The sequence below is a fragment of the Ictidomys tridecemlineatus genome, chromosome 7, assembly GCF_052094955.1.
Source record: "Ictidomys tridecemlineatus isolate mIctTri1 chromosome 7, mIctTri1.hap1, whole genome shotgun sequence".
Lineage (NCBI taxonomy): Eukaryota > Metazoa > Chordata > Mammalia > Rodentia > Sciuridae > Ictidomys > Ictidomys tridecemlineatus.
In genome coordinates, this window is record NC_135483.1 from 102,781,744 (window position 1) to 102,805,730 (window position 23,987).

Sequence of the window (23,987 nt, forward strand, 5' to 3'; positions counted from 1 at the left end):
TACACATAGGGAATTTGGAAGTACACAGAACTGAAAAGTTCAGTGTGAGGATAAAGCTTGAGATGTACATTTATGAAATGTGGGTCCTTTTTGCTCTGATGGTTCTAGAATTACTTATCCTTTGATATCAGTATCTTCTTGGCAAGATTTGAAAATTCACCTAACAAACATTTTCAAGTTTCTATTAAGAGTTACTAGTGCTTCAGTAATTTACCTGGTGTAAGAAAAACAATAATCCAACTCATCACTCTCAAATCATAATCTGCAAGAATATACAGAAGTTATGTAAATAATATTTAGGAGACAAATACATTGCTCACGAAAAGTGTCTTTGACGACTCCCAAGTTAATACACTCAAATATTCTATTCTTTTTAGCTTTGGTTAGTATTCTGTTATTTGGAATTGTGAGATTTTATTTTATTTTTCTTGATAAATATTTAGATTACTTTCCATCCTTATGCTATTATAAACAATGCTGCAAAGTATTTCTTTTTATATACCTTCTTGTTTTAAGATGTGAATGTCATTTCAGCAATATAAATGATTGGAATTGCTAATTGTTACTGTGTGCACATTTTAGTGTTAGGTGACTGGGCTAATTTGCCCTTCACCATTACTCTACCCTTTAAACTCCTGTCTACAATGTAGTCCCTGTACTTACAACAATATTTGATGTTATTATTAAAAATCAGGGCTGGCACATGCCTATAAATCTAGCTAACAAGGAGAAAAAGAAAAGAGGATTATTTAAGCTCAATAGCTCGAGGCCAGCCTGGATACAAAGTGGTATCCCTCATCTATAAATAGATAGATAGATAGATAGATAGATAGATAGATAGATAGATAGATAGATAGATAAGTTTATCGGTCTTGTGATTAATATGTTATAAGCTTATTTTTTAAATTAATTGATTGGTTCATAAGCATCACATTTTCTAGGTCACTAGAGAAATTTCAATTCTTTTAAGAAATTATTGACCATCTTTCCTCGGTAAATTGTTTGTCTATATTATATGAAATGTGCAATTTTATCTATTTATTTTTTTCTTCTAGATTTTAGGCACTTTTATATAGTTCAAATATTAGGGTTTTATCTAAAGAACAAGATGTCAATACTTTTTACAATTTTTCTTGCTTTATTTTTCACATTGATAAAGTACACTTTGATTTTTGTTACATGGAAGAAAGACAGTTCAATTTTGATAAATTTGTAACTTTTTCTTCAATATTTTTGTTCTATTTTAAAGGACTTTAACCCAATATTTAAAAATCAATTATACTCCATTTTCTTTAAATATTATAAGGCTTAATTTTCATGCACTTGATGCATCTGGACTACAAATAAATATACGAGTGTGTCTAGGATTTGGAATCAAACTAAATGTCCAACAATATATAAATATGACACAGAAAGCAAGTCACATATTTGTAGATCTTTCTTTTTATATTTGAGTGTATAAACCAATATGAGTGTATCTGTATATATGAGTGAACATATGAACAAATTACCTAACTTTTGTTCTAAAATAGTCAGTTGTTTAAATATATTTGCTCGAATTGTCTATGTCCTCCACTGATTTAAGATGTGACACCTAATTGAAACTAAAACAGCATATATTCATGAAGTTTTTTTTTTGAATTCTCTTTATTAGATGTTTTTGTTTATGTTTACATAAAAACCACACTAACCTAATTACCGTGTCTTTGTAATATGCCTTTGCAAACTATTGGGCTGGTAGCTCCATGTTTTCAACTTTTTAAAAATTTACTTTTACTTGGGCATTTTCTCTTACATATGCATCTTTAAAAATCTTTTTAAATTTTATGCATCATTCAGTTGGATTTTTTATTGGAATCACATTAATTTTGAAAAATTTGCTAATGCTATATTATTAAATTGTCATATTAAAAATTATGGTAAATAACCTACATATGCAAAGATGTTTCTAGGCCTTTCAATAAATTTAATAATATTGATCAAACTAAAATAAAATAATATTTGGATGATTCAGATTTGTGATTAGGTTTGGGATATCACATCTTAACCCAATGAATATGTATGCCTTTTTCTGATAAGTTCAATATGAATAATCAATAATCCTTTTAACATCATTAGAAAGAAATGACATTAATGTATATAAAGCTCTTATTATATATGGAAAGTATTAACTACTGAGAAAGAGAGAATAAAGACTCAGCCTCTGACTAATGCTGCTGTTGGTCTGGGTGGCAGTAGGGATGGGCCACAGACAAACATCATACTGTGACATAATATAAGGTCTCACTACAAGGAAAAATAAGATTAGAAAAATCACAGAATGTAGATGACAGGTGACTTAAAAGGTTTCTTAGAGAAGATGATGCCCAAGTAGTTAGGGACATAAAATAATGAGCATTTTTAAAGTAAACAAATGAAATTGAGAGATTATGTACCTAGCCCCAAATCACTTAGTTTGTAAAAGACAGATCTACAAATATGTGACTTGCTTTCTGTGTCATATTTATATATTGTTGGACATTTAGTTTGATTCCAAATCCTAGACATTGTGAATATGAGGTACCTATGTAAACTGCAATGGTATTCAGCCATCAAAAGGAGAAAATCCTGTCATTTACAACAATATTGATGGACCTGGGGGTCATGATGCTAAATGAAATAGGTCAGGTACAGAAAGACAAATCCTGCCCAATCTCACACATATATGGAATCTAGAATAATTGATCTCATATTGGTAGAAGGTAGAACAGTGGTTACCAGAGCCTGAAGAGAGGGACGAAGAGAAGGATAAAGGGTGACAGCAAGTATAATTTACAGTTGGATAAGAATGAGGAATTCTGGGGTGGTTATGCACAGAGGATGACTATAGCTGACAGTAATATACTATCCATTTCAAAATAGATAAAAAAGAGGAATTTGACTATTCTCACCTCAAAGGAATGGTAATGCATTAGGTGTATATATGCTGATTACCCTGATTTGATAATTGAAGAATGTATACAGGATTAAAATATCACCTTGTACCATGTAAACATGTACGTTGTTTCCATTGTTGGAAAAAAAAGCCATGTAAATTTTGGGAAATCTTGTACTTTCATTACATTTGAAACCATTGTGGTTTGCAATTTAAGTGAAATAAATCATCAATGATGGTGTTTGCAATTTCATTTATGCTCTCCTGCCCTCCTTTTTTAGGTTAGTAAAAGTAAAATTGTAAGTACCTAAATATTTGAAATCTTTAAAAATGTTGTTCACCTTTAAATATTGATAAACCTTAAAAAGAATCACACATTGACAGGCCTGATCTTAGGAAAGAAATTAATTTAATATAAGAACAAGACATTTATAGATACAGAAGAAGAAAAAAAATTCACTTACCACCAGACCCAACACATCATTCATTAAGGAGAAATCGGGAAACAGAAGAAATTTAACAATACTGACAATCAGGGTTTCAATGGAAAAGAAAAAAATCCCCAACACCTATGATAAGACATGTTCAGAGAGCGTTAATTTACAGTGCTTAGAAAAGGTCTTTTTTCGTGTTTAACACCAAAATGGTTGATGAGAACTCCAAATGGCAGCCATGTGATTCCACATCCAAATAGGAACCGCTCAGGCTATCCTGAGGGCTTAGTTCAGAGCTTAATCAAAGAAGACTGGTCCATTCAGATGTAGAGTTCTGTTACTTTGTGAGAATATTGATTATAGCACATGGAAGAAATGGAAAGGAATACTGTCTATAGTTCTTTCTATCATCTCCTCCGAATGCAAGTGTCCCCCGGCTATTGAAGCCAACACATCTTTATTGGACTTGCTTCTGTCAAGGCCAAAAGCATTCTCTTGGTATATGGTAGAAAATAAGTATCCATTTAGACAGAAATTGGCTCATTCACAGCACAGCATTTGGAAAACTAGCTATAGTCAATAAACCCAAGATCATTTTCCCCAAAACTATGCTTCTCTGTGTTAATCAAACTCCTCCAATAAGTTCAGTTTATGTAATGAACACTGGCTAAATACTTGATGACCTGTTTCATATGAAATATTAAAGACACAGAAGGGAAGATAGAAAATTAAATAATATGTTATTTTTTCTCCTGAGTATTTCATACATAATTATAATAATTGATTAGCTAGAAATTATTTGTTTCCTTTGACTTTTATAGGTGTAATGAAATTATTAAGACATGATGAACCAAAGAAATTATTCAGAACCATATAGTCAACTTTGACACACACCATTATAGATCTAAAAACTTGTGCTATGAAATCTAGAGCTTTTAGAAAGGAGAAATGCTTAATGTTGTATGACAGTATGAAGATACTGAAGTTATTGATATAGGAGTTTAGCATTTTTTATTTGGGATAAATCCTTTAAGGGAATCTTCCAGACAAAATTCCAAGAACTGTGAAACTCAGTATTAGGTCTCTGTTCTACAGAATTGAGGAGAGACAGAAAAACTTATCTGAGAGCTATAGTAATTGCAAATGATTTCTAAGCTTAAATGAATAATCAGTATTTCCAGAGTTGCACTATGAAAAATATAACTATTTTGCAATTTAATTTATTTTAAGATGTGATCTGTTTTAAGATAGAAACTCACTTTTATAGATTATTTTGGAGTGATATATGCCAAATATCTTAAGAAACAGACATACCACAGAAATGATGTATTTTAGATTTAAAAATATAAAAATGCAAAATAATTGGACTATAATAAATAAATACACTAGAAAACAATGGAGTCATTTGACTCTTAATAACATAAGCAACTGGAAACAGAAACCAAGAATTCTGAATAATTTCTGTGAGTTTTCTTAAACTAAGAAATAAACCTTGTTAGTAGAGATGATTATCAGGTCTCTTTATGTGACAAAGAACAGTAAAAGCTCATTAGCAAGGACAGAGTTTGAAAGCCTATCTAAGTTTCTTAAATAAGGAATAACTTACCACACAATCATATTTTTTTATATTGTAGTTTCTTTGGAATATAATAGGTAAATCTCAAATTTCTTCAGGCAAACGATTATTACTGGTGCCTTTAATCTTAAATAGGAAGGTTACCAATATATGTCACAGCTTGAATCCACAATGAAGGCTTTAGCAAGTATATGTCAGTGTGGCTTTATATTTGGGGATTGGTGGAAAATTAATCTTTGTATTTCTGCTCAAATTGTTTTACCATGTACAACATGCCTCTTCCTTTAATATATGGTCATGTCAGTTTCACGTGCCCTGGAACTGATTACATCTGGTTTTTTTTTTAATGTCTATTACAATTTCCCAAGAGAATTGTACAAATTCCTTATACCCTAAACTATAAGTCATATGTTTCCAAATGTCTCCTATTGTGTGCAGAAAACCAAATCAATACTTATGAAAGATATGTTAAGACAGAGAAAAGTGTAATTTTTATTTAGAAAATTACACCAATTTTGTGTATATTTTCTACAACTACATTCACACCCTCATAAGGGATTATTTTAAAGAACTTGAAGAAACCTTAATATTTATAGATTATTCAGAATTAGTTGAGTCCTAACTAACAGATTTAAGGCAGATTTAAGTAGCTTGAATGAGTACAGTAGCTAAATACAGAGACTGAGTAAATGTATTTTAATCTTGTATCTGTAGCATACTTTCATATATATGTTTCATACAAACTTTTAAAATATGTGAAGAGTGCTGTAACAAAATAATGATCTCTGTGAGGTAGGTGATTAAGGAGAAGAACTAGTTAAGGTGTTTACCACTTATTTTTATATACTATGTATCATTAGTTTATATTCTCTGATACTATAAAAATTCAATTGCACTCTTATTTACACAAAATACAAGGATTAAAGTTTTTTTAAATAATTCATTCTATGTACAACATACATAAAATTAACTTTTATTAGTTAAATAATAAAAAACAAAACAAAACAAAACAATAACAACAAAAATCTATGCATATCTCTCCTCACTCAATTTCATGGTAGGATGTTTCCAAGTAGTTTTACAACTCAAGTAGCTATTGCTTTTACCTGATACAAATTTAAAGATGAGTTTTGTTTTCATATTATTCTGTCATTATTGAATTTATTCAGACACCTTTTGAATTCATAAAGTCACAAGTTTTCAGATATTTCTTTTTATTTTATCATCTTTCACACACACACAAAAATAATCTTTATGGTGATTATGTTAACAGTAAGCAAATCGGTAATTTGGTGAATGAGTTATTGTGGTGCTTGTCCAAGCTCATATTATGGAACAAAGGCAAAATTTCACATAGTGAGAGTTTTGAAAAATTCTAGAGTGATATTGATATATTTTAATACATAGAATTAAAAAGGTAAAATATCATGAAAGTGCTAAAAATTTTTAGTTTAACTTATGACTTTAAAATTTATTTCAAATATTAAAACTAACAAATAGTCTGACTTCTTTTATTTCTTGGGAAAATTATTTCTTTTTAGGTTGTTTTATGATTTGGATCTAGAATGTCCCCGAAAACCTCATGTGTTGAAGACTAGATCCCAAATGCACCCATGTTCAAAGGTAGGGCTTTTGGGAAGTGATTTGGTCATGAAGATTCTGATTTCTGAGTAAACTGACAATGTGAAATTGCCCCTTTCCTCTGTGATCTGATTGCCTTTATCAGGTGAAAGCATGTGCATATAACCAGGATGCCACTGAGGGAAGGACACCAGCTCTGGTATCTAAGAACTATAAGACCTGTCTTTGGCCTATTTGGCCACTGACTGCCACCTGGTGTGTGGTCTCCAGCAGTAGTTATACCACTCATGGTCTTGGAAGCACACTTTACAAATGGCCAGAAATTTACTAATGAATTTGCCAATTCATTTTATGGATAAATAATTTGAGTTGACTACTGAGAGAATAAAGCGTTTGTAGGCAGGTGGGAAATGATTAGAGGAAATAGGTCATTGAATCATCCCTTTGGAGTATAGGGGTTCTGATAGTTTCATGACAGTGGCATGCTTGGTGACTAGGAAGTTTCTGTGCAAGACACAGAATGCCAGGCTGCTGGGAAAACTTCTGTGCAAAGACACAGGATGCCTGGTTACTGTAGCAATATTCTTCAGGAGGAGGCTCTACATTAGTCTTATGAGCTTAGACCTTGATCTCTGGAACAGGGTTTCTGTAAATAAAGGAACTCTCTTGTTAGACAACCACAATGTTTCACTGAGCCTAAACCTCCCCACATAATAGCAGTTTTATAAAATGGACTTTCTTGATACCTACACAAAGCTCCTAACTTTGCACATTGCAACTGAGGAGTAAGTTGCATAATGTTGCTAAGTCTGTGACCTAATGTACTAATGATGCCATAGGATTATCTATTGATATAAATAAAGCTTGGTAGATTGGCCCTTCTGCCATTCTGCCATCTTTCCTGCCTCTACATCTTGTCTCTGTGGCTTCTTTTTATTTTCTTTACATTGGAAAATATATCTTGTCCCTGGCTCCTCTCTCCACTTCCTGGCTGCTATGACTGAGCAACTTTTCTCTGCTGCCTTCTTCCACCATAGTGTTCTGTATCACCAAAAGCAATGGAACCAGTTGACCATGGGTCAAAACCTCTGAAACTGTGAGCCTAGATACATTTTTCCTTCTTTATTTTGTTTGTGCTAAATATTTTGATCAAAGTTAAAAAAAAAAAGATTAAGATAGTTTCAAAAAAATTTCCCATAAATACACTGTAAGAAAATTGAATAACATCTAGTCAAAGAAAATAGCATAAACATGTTTATGACCATAGTGATTATAGGTAAAACATCATATCCAATTTATTATTTAAGTGCTACTGAATAGCACTTAAATAAATTCATGAAGGTAGTCTGCTCAAAGAAGAACCTTATCTGTGTTGCTAAATAAGCATGTCAAATCACTTACATGTCCGATTGAGTTAATATTTTTTCATTGTTATTAGTTCATTCCAAAATTTCTTAGATTCTTATTATGTACTAAACCCTCAACTGAATATTTCATTGTATCAATGAAAAAAGTAGAAATATCTTTCTTCCCATGGATACTAAATTCTAGAAGAAAATATAAAAACATAAAACTAATAATTAGAGTATCTGTTCCAGTTGTTAAGGAGAAAAATCCTTGAATAGAATAAATGAGAGAGAAAAAATAAGTGATTAACTCCAAGAGATAATAGAGGGAACAGGCATATATATCAAAGAGAATCTATTCCCAATAATTGTGTAAGCTTTGATTTCAATGGGGAGGGAAAAAACACTTAAGATTTTGAATAAAGAAGAAACAGCATGGCTGATTTGTATTTTAACAAACTAGATCTAGATGTTGTTTCTAAAATGGATTGATGAAAGATATAGGTGGAAGCTAAGAAACTAGCAGATAGGTGATTATTAGAAACCAGGAATGAGTGTCAGTAATGGTGGTTTAGACCATTCAGGAGCAGTGGAAGGAATTAGAGGTCATTGTAGTCTATATATGCTTTGAATGTAAAATTGACAGAACTTATTTGTGGTTTGAAGTTGGAGTATAAGAGAACGAAGAGAGAAGATTGTCTCCAATCCTTTTGACTTGAGCATAAACTTAGTTTCCATTAATTAATTTGCAGAATAATGTAGGAATGGAAGATTGAGGGGGTAGATAGCAGGAAACTTAGTAGACATATTGAGTAGATATGGATATCCATTTAAATGCATGAAATGGAGATATAAGTGTGAATGCATTAACATTTAGATTTCACATAAAATATTAAGATCATGAAGGGTAGAGTGTATTAGAAGAGGAAACTTACATAAAGAACAAGTCATGAATTCCTATATTTAATGATAAGTAATGGAGTAAAGATGTGGTTAGGTACACTGCGGTGATGGAGAGAGGACAGTATGTTTTGCTATCTTTGTAGCAAAGGTGGATTAAAGAATTGGGGGCTGGTGGGCCTAGAATATTACAGTATCTTGGAAATCATGTGAAGAAAGTTAACCAAGGGAGAAGAGAATGATGGATAGTTTCAACTACAGCTGAGGGAAGAGATAAGCACTACATGTAGCAGCATAGAAATTGTGGATATCTTGACAGAAAATGTTCTGGTGATATTCTGAACACTACCGCTGGATATTAAGTAGAAGATGCACAAGCAAGACTGAAGAGCACACTTTTATTAGTCAGGGTTCTCTAGAAGAACAGAATTAACAGGAAGTGTTACCGTGAAGGGAATTTATTAGATTGGCTTATATGACCATAATTTGGATTAGTGCACAATGGCCACCTGCAGTCTGAAGAGCTGGAGGAACTAGTAGCTGCTCAGTCCAAGAGGCTGAAGCCTCAGAACAAGAGTGAACAACAATGTTATCCCAGTCCAAGACTGAAGGGTTCTGGAAACTCCGTACAGAATCACTTGTTCTAAGACTGAAGGAGCTAGAGTCTGATATCCTCAGGTGATAGCAGCAACCAAGAAATCATTCAAGAAGCATGAAGCTTTCATCTGCTAATTCCTTGATATTCCAACTTTCATTCCATCCTACTGGACCATGCTGCCTCTTAATCTTTGGCATCTCTTAATAAAATCAAGTTGACAATTCAAAGTAACCATTATAGTACTCATGCTCATGTTCTTGAAGAAACTATGCTAAAGGTAAAGGAGAGAACCAGTAACTGCTGGAAGGAATGGGATAAAGACAGGGTTTTTTTTAAAATATGAAAGCAATAAAAACATGTTTTCTATGCTTATCAACATTGCTATTATGTTGATTTATATAAATAAAATGGCCTTGATTTATTTGTTACCTGTTTAACAATCCCCATGATTAGTTGTGGCAGTGATAAATTATGTCTGACCCCTTGTTCATATTAGCATTTACATCAAATCACTTATACTTCATCAGTCCTCTTGAATTTCAGCTTCCCAAGATATATGCTACTGAAATTTTAATTAACAATTAAAATTTTGCATACTAAAAATAAAAGAGGTTTTTATGAGGAATAGGCGTTAAACATTAATATGAATCTGCCAGTTGGATACAAGTACAGAGCTTGCATTTCCTCAAGTGTTATCATCAAATATTCTTCTTCTAAAATAATCTGGTGAGGTTGCTTTTAAAGAGTCATGCACATATATTCACATAAAATCGGGCATGACTGGGCATAATGGAAGAAATTAATGAAAGGAAATTTAAGATAGGAATCAGAGAGAGAAAGATTTTAATGAGAACTAGTGAATGGTGCACTGATCTCCTAAAAGAAATTTAGGAGACCCATATTTTATAAGTATTTGCAGACTATGCAAGAAGGAAAAGGTTTGGGTGGGTAAGCCTTGATTCTGTCCTAGGAAGCAGAGCATGCTTATTTGATATGTGGATTTATATAATTTTCCATTCAAAATGCCCAGGTTTTGCATCTTACAAGGTGATAAAATTATCTGTGGGTACTTTCTATATTCTAAGTACAAGAATAGTACTTTCCTGATTGTTTCATTATCTATTTTTTAACAAGTTAAACCCCATCGGATTCCTATTGTCAAAGGTTAAAAAGTTACATATTCACATGTCTTATTTAACCTCAGGCATTAACTGATCTCTTTAGGAACATCCTCACCTCCTTCCTGCCTTCAAGAAATCTGCTAAGTGGCATAGAAGGTCAATGTCAATAAACCTGGATCTGCAGGCTGAATAGACCCTTGAATTATTTTGTCTTGCTTCAGGTGTCTTTCTAACCTCTGTTGGGTCTCACTGGAGACACTAGAATAGTCCTGCCTCACACCCCTTCATGTTGGCAGGGGCTTTGAGCCTTTCCTCATCTCATTAAGATCTCTTTGTCTTTACTGTAGGGGAGGCTAGTGGCACTGTCTTTCTCTTATCAGATGTCAAATGCTCTGTCTCAACAACAAAAAAATAACAGTCAGTTTTTAAGAAGATATTTTAAATCCACAATGTCAAGTTAAAAAAAAAATACTGTAGGATTTAACCCCAGAATACCTTTTTCATTTCTCCTACAATAATGTGGCTGTCATATATTGCTTCATATTACCCTTTTAAACATACACATGCACATATGTGTGTGTGTGTATGTGTGTGTGTGTAGCGCCTATTTGAGGTGCAGTAGTTTTCAAATGTTAATTCATCTTTAAATGGACTTTCATTCTTCATTATGCTTTAATTTGTTCAGAAGGATGTGTTTCTCTTTCACAGTTTTTTTAAAAATTACCTTCTTGACTCTCATTACTTCCTTTCTCTTCCCTCATTTTTAAGGACAATACTGAACTTTTTGAAAGAGAACCCTCCATTTCTCTGTTCATTCTTTAGTAATGACTTTGGTAACATATTTGAGTACATCATTTTCCAAACTGTTTTGGTAGATTTAAAACCCTAATTTGCTGATAGCTTTTTGACTAAGAGGCAAAGTGATTCCGATATTAACAGTTTTTTGTTTGTTTGTTTTGTTTTCTATTTTTTGTACCATATATTGAACCCTAGGGTTGCTTTACCACTGAGCTCCATCTCCATTTCTTTCATTTTTTTTCAGTTGGAGACAGGGTCTCACTATGCTGTTGAGGGTCTGCCTAAACTGCCAAGGTTAGCCTCAAAATTTCAATCCTCCTGCCTCAGCCTCCTAAATTGCTGAGATTACAGGTATGTGCCTTCATGCCTGGTTTAGCATTAACTCATATACTCAATAAGAGAGAATTTCTTCACACTCATTATTTTAATCCCTGACTAAGTATCTGCTATGCCCTGTGCAGGTCTTTGCCACTATTTGATCCTACAAAGAGAGATAAGACTCAATCCCTAGCTGGCAGAAACTCGTATTCACTGGACAGGGTGGTGGATATTTGGAAGTATAATAGAGGTCATGGAAGAAGACTCTTCTGAAAAAGTGCTTCTATCAAAGAATCAGAGTAATGTAGAATCTGTAGTAAAAATTCCAGTTAGACCTGGTTAGTCTTCAGAAATGTTCTGAGGATAGGCCGATTTTAATTAATAGGCAATCAATTCAAAGATTATTTCCTGGTAGTGGAACATTTTAAAAATAAATTTAGTATTCTAATACTGAGCCAAATCATTTTCTCATAAACAAAATTCCATAAGAACCTTATGTGAGACTGATTATCTTCCACCAAATACCTTGCTTTTTTATCATCTCTACTCTGGGAAGAGAAAGTTACAAATCATCTGTATAATTATCATAGTTTAAAATTCTAACACAACATATGCTCTAGTTTTCTCACCTCATCCTTATTTTGTTTCTGTTCTTTTCCAGGGATTTAGTGATATTCAAAAAGAATTATCTGCTCATTACCTTAGGTTAAAGGTGAACCTATGACCTGGACAAGCCATTTCACTTCTCCAAGTTTTAGATATTTTGTAATCTAAAAATATCAATAATCATCTTCTATTATTGGTAATGGGATTCAATACAGTAATAGATTTGAAGCATTTTTACCAAGTTATGGGGTTTTTCATGGGATTCTAATCTAATTTCCTATTTGTAAGACAGGATGGAAACTAAAATTCTGCTTACTTAAAAGATCTACTGAAAAATGAATATGTCTGCATCATAAGGAATTCTTTATTTACTTCCTTTTGCAATAATTACAGAGTCACAATTATAAAAATACAAAAAAAAGTCCAGTTTGCTCTTACCTAGCTTCTACCATGGTGACCTTTGTCTAACTACACTTCAGTATAGAAAGCAGTAATATTGATGTAGTTCCATTAATTTCACTACAAACCTGAATTCCATTTTCACCACTCTTTAAGTGAACACATCTCTGTGTGTATATACATGCATGTGAACTCCTATATTTCTGTGCAATTCTTTCAATGTTTAGTTTTGTGTACCCATCAGTAAAATAAAGAAACAGAACTAGTCTATCACCAGACAGGAACTTCCTCTTAGTGCCTACCCCTTTATGCCTGCTCTCTCTCTCTCCTCCAACATTTCCTTGTCTCCTGGTACACACTGATATTGTCTTCATTTCCATAGTTTTACCATTTGGAGAGAATTTTTCCCCTTTTTAGTTTACATTCATTCTGTAATATTCTCTCTCCTTTACCATCAGAGTACTTTTAAATGGAATCTGATAAATATGAAAACAGCTAATATGTTTATAACATTCTGAAGAGTTGTAAATAATTTTGGGGGCTGCGGGAAGCTGCTGCTCAGTTTAAAGCCACCAGGGGTGATATTACTCAGTTCCATCTTGTAAGCAAGATGATTTTTCATTTTTTAGAAAGCCACTTGCTTCCTGTACTCATTTTCTATTGCTTTATAATAAATTGCCACTAACTTAGGGCCCTAAAACAACAAGGATTTATCTCATAATCCCCCATTGGTCAAAGTCCAGGCAATGTAGTTCACTTGGTTTCTTTGTTAGGATCTCACAAAGTGAAAATTCAGATGTGGGGCATCCTATACTCTTACCTGGAGACTCCAGTGCAGCAGAGGAAAGATTGTGGAACTTCAAGATTGATTTAGGATGAATTTCCTTCCAGGCAGATGTGACCTGAGTTCTTACTTCCTTCTCCTGGGCTCTTGGCTAGTCCTGTCACTACTTTGTAAATGCCATCAACATCCTTTTTTCTCCTGTCCCCTCCACGTTCAAAGCTAGAAATGGTGCATGGAATCCTCTTTCCTTTTTGAATATCTTTGGTCTTCTTTTCCTATTTTTAAGTACCCTTGTGTTTAAATTAGGCCCCCAAGATAACCTCGTTTTACTACCTAATATACCGTATTCATGAAAGTAATATCAGGTGATGAGGAAGACAGAAGCTAATAATCTGATTCCCATACTTCAATTTCACATTGTCTGCTGATGGTGTTTCTGTGTGTATTTGTGCACACTCACATGAACTCACTCTCTCTCTCTCACACACACACACACACACACTGAGGAAATATTATTTTGTTCGAAACAAGTTTTAAATTTTAATCCATAGATCCACAATTCTAACTTTCTAGCTCAGACTTAAAATCAGAAGTCTAACAGAAGTTTGATTTGTTTGTATTCTGTAATGGAATTTTTGTGTTCTTATATTGTACACTAAGAGTGATCAGAAGTTTGGTTGGTTTATATTCTGTAATGGAATTTTTGTGTTCTTACATTGTACACTAAGAGTGGTTTTGTGTACTATTACCTTTTTTTTTTCTTAACAGTTTTGATTTTTTGCTAGCCTATATGAGATACACATAGGGAGAAAAAGGCACTTTTACTAATAATGGTTCCAACCCAATTCTCTCTTGATCTTTGAAAATATTGTTAATCTCATTCTCCTTAATGTTTTGTTGCCATAAATGATAGTATGCTTAAAATTAGATTGTAGCTTTACTGAGATTTTAAAATAAAATATGCTTTTCAGAAAATAAAACATGAGATTAAATAGGTTACATCTTTTTTTGTTGTTGTTGTAGTAGAATTGAATACTGAAGTAGGTAAAATCCTCTCTCTCACATACAGGTTACCAAGGAGCTTGTGTCTTAATTAAGCTTCTAGCCCTACAGTAGGAAAGTCTAAATATTTAATGGACAAGAAAGATTCTTTTGAAATGTCATTTCTTAAGCAGTGAAGGGTCCACAGGTAAACAGGGCTGCATATTAGTGCAACCAAATATTTGAGAATATCTACCACAAGTGGCATTCCAGCAGATATTATAAATGGGCCATTATTTACTACAAGTAGGTAATTTTTCTAAGGCAAATACTTTTAAGAAATGTATTATATTGTTCCTGATGGCAATATTTTCAGAATAACACATCCCAGGGAAATATAATTCACACAGGCTCTCTCCACAATTGTGAGCGACCCTGTAGAAAACTTCTCTGTGGGTGGAAGCCAAAATTACATTTTCTGGAGTTAAATGGAAACATTCTTCTCTCTGATCAAATTTTAATGAAGCAATTCAGAGAAACCATCATCTTACTTCAAAAATTGTTTTTACTGAAAATATAATAAATTTCTGCCTTCAGGCACAATCAGATCTTCGCCATTCAGCTCTTCTCTGCTGTTGAGTCAAATTGACGAAGACTTGCCTCTGATATTGGCCATGATTCCAGGGCCAATGTAGTGTTCACTGGGCACTGGTTAAAGTGCCATTCATATGTTCTTTTTAAATCAATATAATAATGTAAATTTTAAAATGTAGTCAGAATGTTTTTATTATCTTAACTATTTGCCTCCTGGAATTTCTAATGTGCATTTTCTACTTATTATTTTAGCCACAATTTAATTCTCCAACTCACTGGTAATCTGGCTGGAACTGCAGAGCATAAAGCCTTAGGTAGTTCAGAAATCAACTGGGCTGAGTTATTTATTGTGCAAATGAAGAATGTGTGCCAGAGGGGGCCTCCAATGAACCTTTGCTGGTTGGAAGGCCACCAGGGACAGGAAGCATGGACACAGTCAGCATCAAGTGTTTTCGAGAATCTTGCTGCTTTACTTTTTACAAAAACAATTTATTTTAGCAGTATGATTTGATTGTTGAATAATGCACATTCATTATAAATGAGAAAAGCTAAAGGACAAAGTCACAGAATACAGAAAAATAAAGGAAATAAAACAAAAATAATCTAAAATACTATTTCTGAAATAATCATTTTTCACATTTGATGAATCTTATTTCAGTATGTTGCTATATATCCATTAGCTTTGTTCTCTTTATCAAAAGTAGAAATTGCATTTCAAATCTACTTTGTATTTTTTACTTCTCTAATATTAAAGCTATATCTATTATTTCTCTACTATTTCTCATTTCTACCCTGTCTATGCTGGCCATAATGGTTTCGGCATTATTTTGTTCCAGGTATATTAAATGTAAGACTCTGTACTGCACTCTGATCATCAGTATCCTTTTCTTTCATCCTGTATCTCCCCAGGTATTCACCCTCAAATAGGAATATAGGTCCCATAGGCCATTACTGCATGAGTTGTACTCAATTCCATGTTTTTTTGGTTTCCTACTTTGTACAGGAAAGGAGTCCCAGTTTCTCTTATTTATGATCCTTCTCAGATTTGGTCTAACAATTAAGTAGATATTCAGTTGCCTTTAGAAATCTCAAATTTACTTGCAGGGTAATCTGTAGTTTGGAGTTTTAGACATATAATTATTTGATTGAGAATTTTTATTTCATATACTTTCTTTTTATAGACATTTAAAGAGACAAAATAAAAATACACATGCTTCTAATTAACCATTTTTGTACAGAAATCATAAAGATATTTTCTTAAGGCTTCTCCCCCGCACCAGGATAAATCAAATGAATTAGAATCTGTGGTGCTGGGTTTGTGTACTGAACAGGTTTTCCTTCATTATGCTTCAGTTACCATGAATCCCACAAATTATATTGACTTGTTTAAGAAAAGTGCTTTTTAAATTTTTTATTTAACATTTTCATAATAGTTGGGCTTTATTTTGAAACTGAGGTTAATGGAACTGCCTCTCTCTGGAGCTTATTATTATGGTGGCACAAGGTATCAAGAGATTGTCTTCAAATTTCTGCTTGCAAGTGGAATGTGACTTTTAAATAATAATTTATGAACCCAAAGAAAATCACATGGCCACAACTGATGGATATAGCTGAGGGAGCCATTATCCTGCCTTAGGAGGGGAGCAAACCATTTGAGGTTATCTATGCAATCTAAAGTTGTCCATTTTCCTAATCACAGATATTCCCCTTTACTTGCAAATTTACTCACTGACACTTGTCATGGTGGGGGAGGACATAAAAATCTCATTCAATCACAGGGTCATGCTCAATGTACAAAGTCTCATATTTCTGGTCAGACATATTCCAATTGAAAGAATGCTTCCCATTGTATTTTCCAAGTCATTCTGTATAGAGTGGTGGAGCCAGGAGGGTCTTATTATAATCAAGAAACCCACTGTAAAGATAAGAGAATTAAGTCATTTGGAAACACTGACCCACATAATTTATGAAATGCTAATATGCAGATGTTGAGAGGCCACAAGATGAGGGTCATGTGTCTTGGTTAAGCCTCTGTTCACTTCAGTGGTCACTTACCAGCCATTGTACTTCATGGCTAATAGCTCTGTCCTCTGTGAGGACCTTCTCTTCCTGTCATCCTTCCTCATCACATCTAAAGAGGGCATCAGATGACAGGCGATGCATAGACTTCTCTTCCATAAGAAAATTGACAACCTAACAGTGAAGTTATGTCTTGAACTGCTATTACATTTTAAATCCATAATTAGAGTTCATTGGAAAAATTAAATCTAGCAAAACAAGGTCAGCCTTCTTTGTGCTCTATTCCTTCCAGTTAGCTCTGTGTGACAATGTGCTACCACTTGTTCTTTTTTAAATAATTAACATAATTTTATTTTTTTACATAAATGGAGCACAATATTTCATTTTTCTGACTGTACATGATGTAGAGTCACACCATTTATGCAATCATACCCATACATAGGGGTAATAATGTCAATCTCATTCCACCACCTTCTACCACACACACACACACACACACACACACACACACACACACACACACACACCCTCTTCTCCTCTCCCTCCCTTTGCTCAGTCCAAAGTTCCTCCATTCTTCCCTCCATCCACCATTACGGATCAGAATCCACTTATGAGAGAAAACATTTAGACTTCAGTATTTTGGGACTGGCTTATTTCTTTTAGCATGATATTCTCCAACTCCATCCATCTACCTGTAAATGCCATAATTTCATTCTTCTTTAAGGCTAAGAAATAATCCATTGTGTATATACCACAGTTTTTAAAAATTAATTAATTAATTAATTCTAATTAGGTATTTATGAAAACAGAATGCATTTTGATTCATTGTACACAGTTGCAGCACAACTTTTCATTTATCTGGTTGTACAAAATAGAGCATCATACAGTATGTACAGTCATACATACACCTAGGGTAATGATGTCCATCTCATTCCACCATCTTTCCTGCACCCATGACCCCTCCATTCCTGTCCGTCCCCTTGGGCAATAAAAGTTCCTCCATTTTTCCCATGCTCTCCATTATGGATCAGGATCCACTTATCAGAGAGAACATCTCCCTTTGGATTTTGGGGATTGGCTTACTTCACTTAGCATGATATTCTCCAACTCCATCCATTTACCTGCAAATGTCATAATTTTATTAACTTTTAATGCTGAGTAATATTTCATTGTGTATATATACCACAGTTTTGTTTATCCATTTATCTAATGAAGAGCATCTAGGTTGCTTCTACAGTTTAGCTATCGGGAATTGAACTGCTATGAACACGTATGTGGCAGTGTTACTATAGTATGCTAATTTTAAGTCCTTTGGATATAGATCAAGGAGTAGGACAGCTGGGTAAAATGGTGGTTCCATTCCAAGTTTTCTAAGGAATCACCATACTGCTTTCCAGATTGGTTGCACCAATTTGCAGTTCTACCAGTAATGTATCCTCATCAGCACTTATTGTTGTATGTATTCTTGATACTGCCATTCTGACCGGAGTAAGATGAAATCTTAGAGTAGTTTTGATTTGTATTTCTCTAATTACCAGAGATGTTGAGCATGTTTTCATATATTTGTTGATAAATTGTATATCTTCTTCTGAGAAGTATCTGTTCAACTCCTTAGCCAATTTATAGATTGGGTTTTTTTATTTTATTTTATTTTGGTTTTAAGTTTTTTGAGATCTTTATATATCCCAGAGATTAGTGCTCTACTTGATGTGTGTGTGGCAAAAATTTGTTTCCAAAATGTAGGCTCTCTCTTTACCACATTGATTGATTGATTGTTTCTTTTGCTGAGAAAAAGCTTTTTAGTTTGAGTCCATCCCATTTATTAATTATAATTATTTTAGATGGATACAATACCTCAATTTTATTAATTTGTTTTCATATTGTACTAGGGAGCAAACCCAGAACATCACACTTGCAAGGCAAGTGCTCTGCCACTAAGCCACAATCCTAGCCCCATTTATTAATTCTTGACCTTATTCTTGTGCTTTAGGAATTTTCTTAAGGAAATTGGGGCCTAATACAACATGATAAAGATTTGGAACTACTTTTTCTTTCTTTTTTTTAATTTTCAGAATCACTATCTCTTTATCAAAGTAATCTTTTTTTTTCCTGTATTTGTTCACATAGCTCTTTATTGAAGGGATCTTTTGTTTCCTGTGTTTGCTTTCTTATATCATCCTTTAGTTTGCAGAACATTTTAATCATGTACATCCTGAGCTCATTCTCTGACATTTCCTCTAATGTTCTGGCTATGGATTCTAATAATATAGTCTCTTGGCTTGTGTGGGGTATTTTCCTCCCTTGTTTTCTCATGTTATTCATATGTCTTCCTTTCTAACAGTACAGACTTGAGGTATTACAGTTTCTACCCTATAGACTTATAGTGTCCCTGCAGATTTCCAACACCTCTCTTTTAAGGGGGAGATCAAAATTAACAAGTCTCAATGCAAACATTACGCAACTTTAAACAAAATAGCTCCTATTAAGATGTTTACAGGGCTGGGGATGTGGCTCAAGCGGTAGTGTGCTCACCTGGCATGCGTGTGGCATGGGTTCAATCCTCAGCACCACATACAAACAAAGATGTTGTGTCCACCAAAAACTGAAAAATAAACATTAAGATTTCCTCTCTCTCTCTCTCTCTCTCTCTCTCTCTCTCTCTCTCTCTCTCTCTTAAAAAAAGATGTTTACAGTTTTGTCTCAAAGAAAGAGATGATGTGTTCAATTTATCTACAATATAAACAGTAGGTTTGTGACAGGGTGTACAGTTTCTAATGGTGGACAAAGAGAGAACCAGGGGGTTTAGGATGACATGTTAAGGTGGTGAAAAGTAAGGATATAGAGGAATTAGATCTTAGGAAGTGTGTATGAGAAACCAAAAAAAGTTTGCTGGTAGCAGGAGAAAAGAGAAAAAAAAGATTCTAATGAGACAGATAAATTGGAAGAAAATAGAGGAAGAGTACAAAAAACATACAAACAAAAATATTAATAAGAAAAAGAAAAAATATAACAGTAAAAGATAAAAGAATACACAATAAAACTGTAATATACTATTCAGACACCCCAGTCCTCAGTAGCTGAATGCATGGAAAGTACTTAGTTTCACAAATGTTGGGGATGGAAGGCGGGGGAGAGAGAGAGAAGAAAGAAAGAGTGAAAGAAAAAAATCTTGAAGACAAATTGCATGATTATTTCTGTTGGAGTTCAGTGTCTTGCCTGCTTCCCTTCTTATCCAGTAGGTGGTGTTGTCTGTTGTTTGCTGGTATTTTCCCCCTCAGGAGAAGGAAGGTTTTAGGGTGGGAGAGTTGGTCTTGGAGGTAGAACTCCTAGAAATGGGGAATAGTACTTGCTGTCCCCCCGTTGGAATACTGCAGCTAAGGACCTCCTTTGGGACCCATTCATGGGATGTGCCACCTTAGATTGCCTGTAGACCCCACAATTCCTGGTCTCTAATTTAGTCTCTAAACTATATCTCTCATTTCCCTTTCCCTTTCTACTTCCCAATCAGGAAATTCTCTCTTTGGAGGTCCTGCTGGCTGAGGTCTGGGGCCTGTGTGCTTGTTGTGGAGATCTGTTCTACATCAGTCAGATCAGAATCAGCCTTCAAGAGCCATGTGCCTGCGAGCACTGTGTGGGATTAGTGGCTGTGGGGGAGAGTGGTTAGAGGACTGTAGGTACCTGATATTGCTTCTAGGCCCCAGTTGGTATCCCAAGATGGGAGTTACCCCAACTAAAGATAGCAATGGTGGCAGTGGAGGTAATTCAAGATGGTAAAAATGGTGTCCCAAGATAGAGAAGACAACTTTCAGAGATAGGGCAGTCAGTGCAGGCCTTGTGGAGATGTTGTGTGGCATGCTCAGAGATGCAGATCTGTTGCATGCAGTGCTGTGGTGAGCGACTGTCTCCAGACCCTGTCCAGTTTTCCCAGGTGAAGGCTACCACTTGGAGGGGACTATGGCAGTAGTAGCTGTTTCCCAAGATGGAGACAGCCAGGGGAGTCCTGCATTAGTTTTGGGGAGCCCAGCATTGGTTGATGAGGGGAGACCAGATATTCTTTCCAGACACTTCTGACTCCAGGTTTAGTAAAGGCACATGGATCTTATCAGGATTCTATGAGAGCCAGATGTTAATTTTTTTCTCTGAATTGTAATTTATTCATAATTAAATCAATTTAGATAGTATAATAAAGATCATGATTACATATACATGATTTATTCTATGGAAAATGTCAAGTTTTAATAAAGTTTTAATGATAGTGTGTTGCTTGCTGGCCCTCTATCTCCTATCCAACTTTATATGAAGATTAGTTGCATCTTCCACACCTTCATGTCCAGAATCTGTGTTCCTTTTAATTACCACTTAATTATGTGCCAAGAGTTCCCCCCCCATGGTTGTATTTCTTGAGAAATAGTATTAATGCAATCTGCAGCTTCCAAGTATGTCAATAATTTCCCCAATTCTTCAGAAAAAAGTCTCAGACTAATTGAGTACATTAAATGGTTTTTAGCACCCTGCTAGTGATAACCAATTAGTTTTTCATGATATGACATGAGTTGTCTTCTCTCCAGATTATAATGATTTCTTATGCATGCTGGACCTGGCTTTGAAGAAAGAATTATGTACTTCACTTTTTCTGTTGTTAGAGTGTTACTCAGCTTCTGGTATCAAATTCTACATTGGCTTTGCTAGTTTGTACCAAAGAAACAAAATATGAGTAGCTAATAAAAATAAGTTTGATTCTCTATCAGTTCATATATCCCTCATGTTTACCTATATATACATATACTTTTTTCATTCTGGGTTATAAACTATAAAACTGCCCTACTTGGGAGAGACCAGTATGGTAAGAAAGTACATAATTCTGTGTCTATAGGATGGAACATAAAGTTTCTGCTTAGATGTACTAAGCAGACGATAGATGTTATATGTATCTTTCATTTGTTTTGTTTTGGTTGGTCAAAGAAAAGTGCAGTTCAAGCATGATTTATTCAAGATTAGAAAATATAATTTACTCATGGTGAACTCCAATTGTAAGTGTGTGTGTGTGTGTGTGTATATATATATATATATTAGTTAATATATTTTATGTATATATGCATATATGTGTAATATGTTATATATAATATATGTAATACACACACTTAGGTATTACAATAAATTGAAAACAATTAAAAGATCTGTGATCAGAATTCAAATAAATTCAGACTATCTAAGATACAAAGAAGGGTACAATAATTTGGACAGACTAGCATTTCTCCAACAGGGGATGATAATTATGAGCTCTTCTTGAAATATTCTTCAAAAATTAAATCCAAATACCTAATTTATTTGTAGATTGAATTTTAATATTTCATAATTTGAAAGATACTATGGTTAAAAAATATGACAATCATTTTCTGAGAATTTGGGGGAGAGTCACTCACTGTACTTGACATTTTCAGTCTAATCTTCACAAAAACATCGACAATGTCGTGCATAACTTCTGACACTCTATGCATGGTCTGCTGGTGGCAATTATTTTATAGCCCAGGTACTCATGGGCACAAGTACTACACATTTCTGACTCAGGTTTTAAAGCCAGGAAAGCATGTCAAGGGAGTGTTGTTGTTTTTTTTTTTTTTTAAAAAAGGTAAACTACATATTTCTTGCCAACACTTTATCTAAATTCTTTTTAAATGCTAAAAAGAAAGTATAGCAAAATATATCAAATAAAGTCAAACAAAAAAATTTTCTTAAAGGGAATGAAAATGCTCATTGCACATTATAGAACTGCTAAAGTATTGAAAGGGATGCATTTATATTTATAAAAGCTAGAAACCACAAGAAAAATATACCTCAAAAATCATGTCAAATACTATAACACTAAAATTTTATGTTATTGTATTCCAGGGAAAATCTGTAAAGCAAAATTTGGTATAGATACCAGGAGAATTACAGATTGCCACATAGTGGGGTGTTTAATATATAACCTTTGTTTTATGAAAAACCCACAACATAAATTCAAATATGGTCAGAATATTTGAATAACATAAATGATATTGAATAGTGGAAACTTTCAAATTTTAGCTTATCAAAAAGAAAACTTCTCATTTTTCAAGTGTCAGGGTTAATTTTCACTGTAAGTAAATTTTTATCATAAATTTTACTGTAATTGTGACTTAGTTTTTACTGTAAGAAGCACCCCTACTAGAGAGCTCTCTATTGAAGTTTTTTTTTTTTCCTTTCGTATAGTATTGTAATTTTTAGCATTTGGTGTGGCCCAGCACTTAGTTTTTATTTATTGCCTGCATGTCTTGCCCAGAATGCATGTACATATTTATCTACTTTGAACTTTGAAAAGGTTACAGAATAACTGAATATTCAATAGTATACACTTTAGCAAAGAATGCATGATATATATATATATACATATATATATATAACATGTAACCTATATTACATATAATATAATATCATTGAGATGAAAGTAATAAAACACAAAATTGATCATTTTAAGCTGAAATATTCAGTGATGTTAGTAAACTGTCATTATTGTGCAATTTCTACCTCGAATTCCAAAATATTTTTATGAACACAAAAAGAAAATGCCCTACTTATTACACAGTGGCTCCCTATTTCTTTCTTTCTCCAGGCCTTGGTAACTAACTGTATTTTATCTCTATGTATTTACCTGTTCTACATATTATAATCACATAATGTGTATAAAGCATAAGTATAATCACATTATATGCAATTTTTGTCTGATTCTTCACTTAACCTCCATACTGAGGCTCATTGTGATATATAATGGTATGTGGTTCCTTTAATGGATTTATATTATTTCATTGCATATATATATCCTCAATTGTGTTCAACCACTCATTGCTTGATGTACACTTGTACTGTTTCTTGCATGAATTTTGTGGATAATGCTTCCATGAGCATGAATGGACTTGCTTTGATTTGGAGTCCCCGCTTTTCAGTCTAAGAGTAATTACCTAGTAATACATATATTGGTTCATAAGGTAACTCTGTTTGT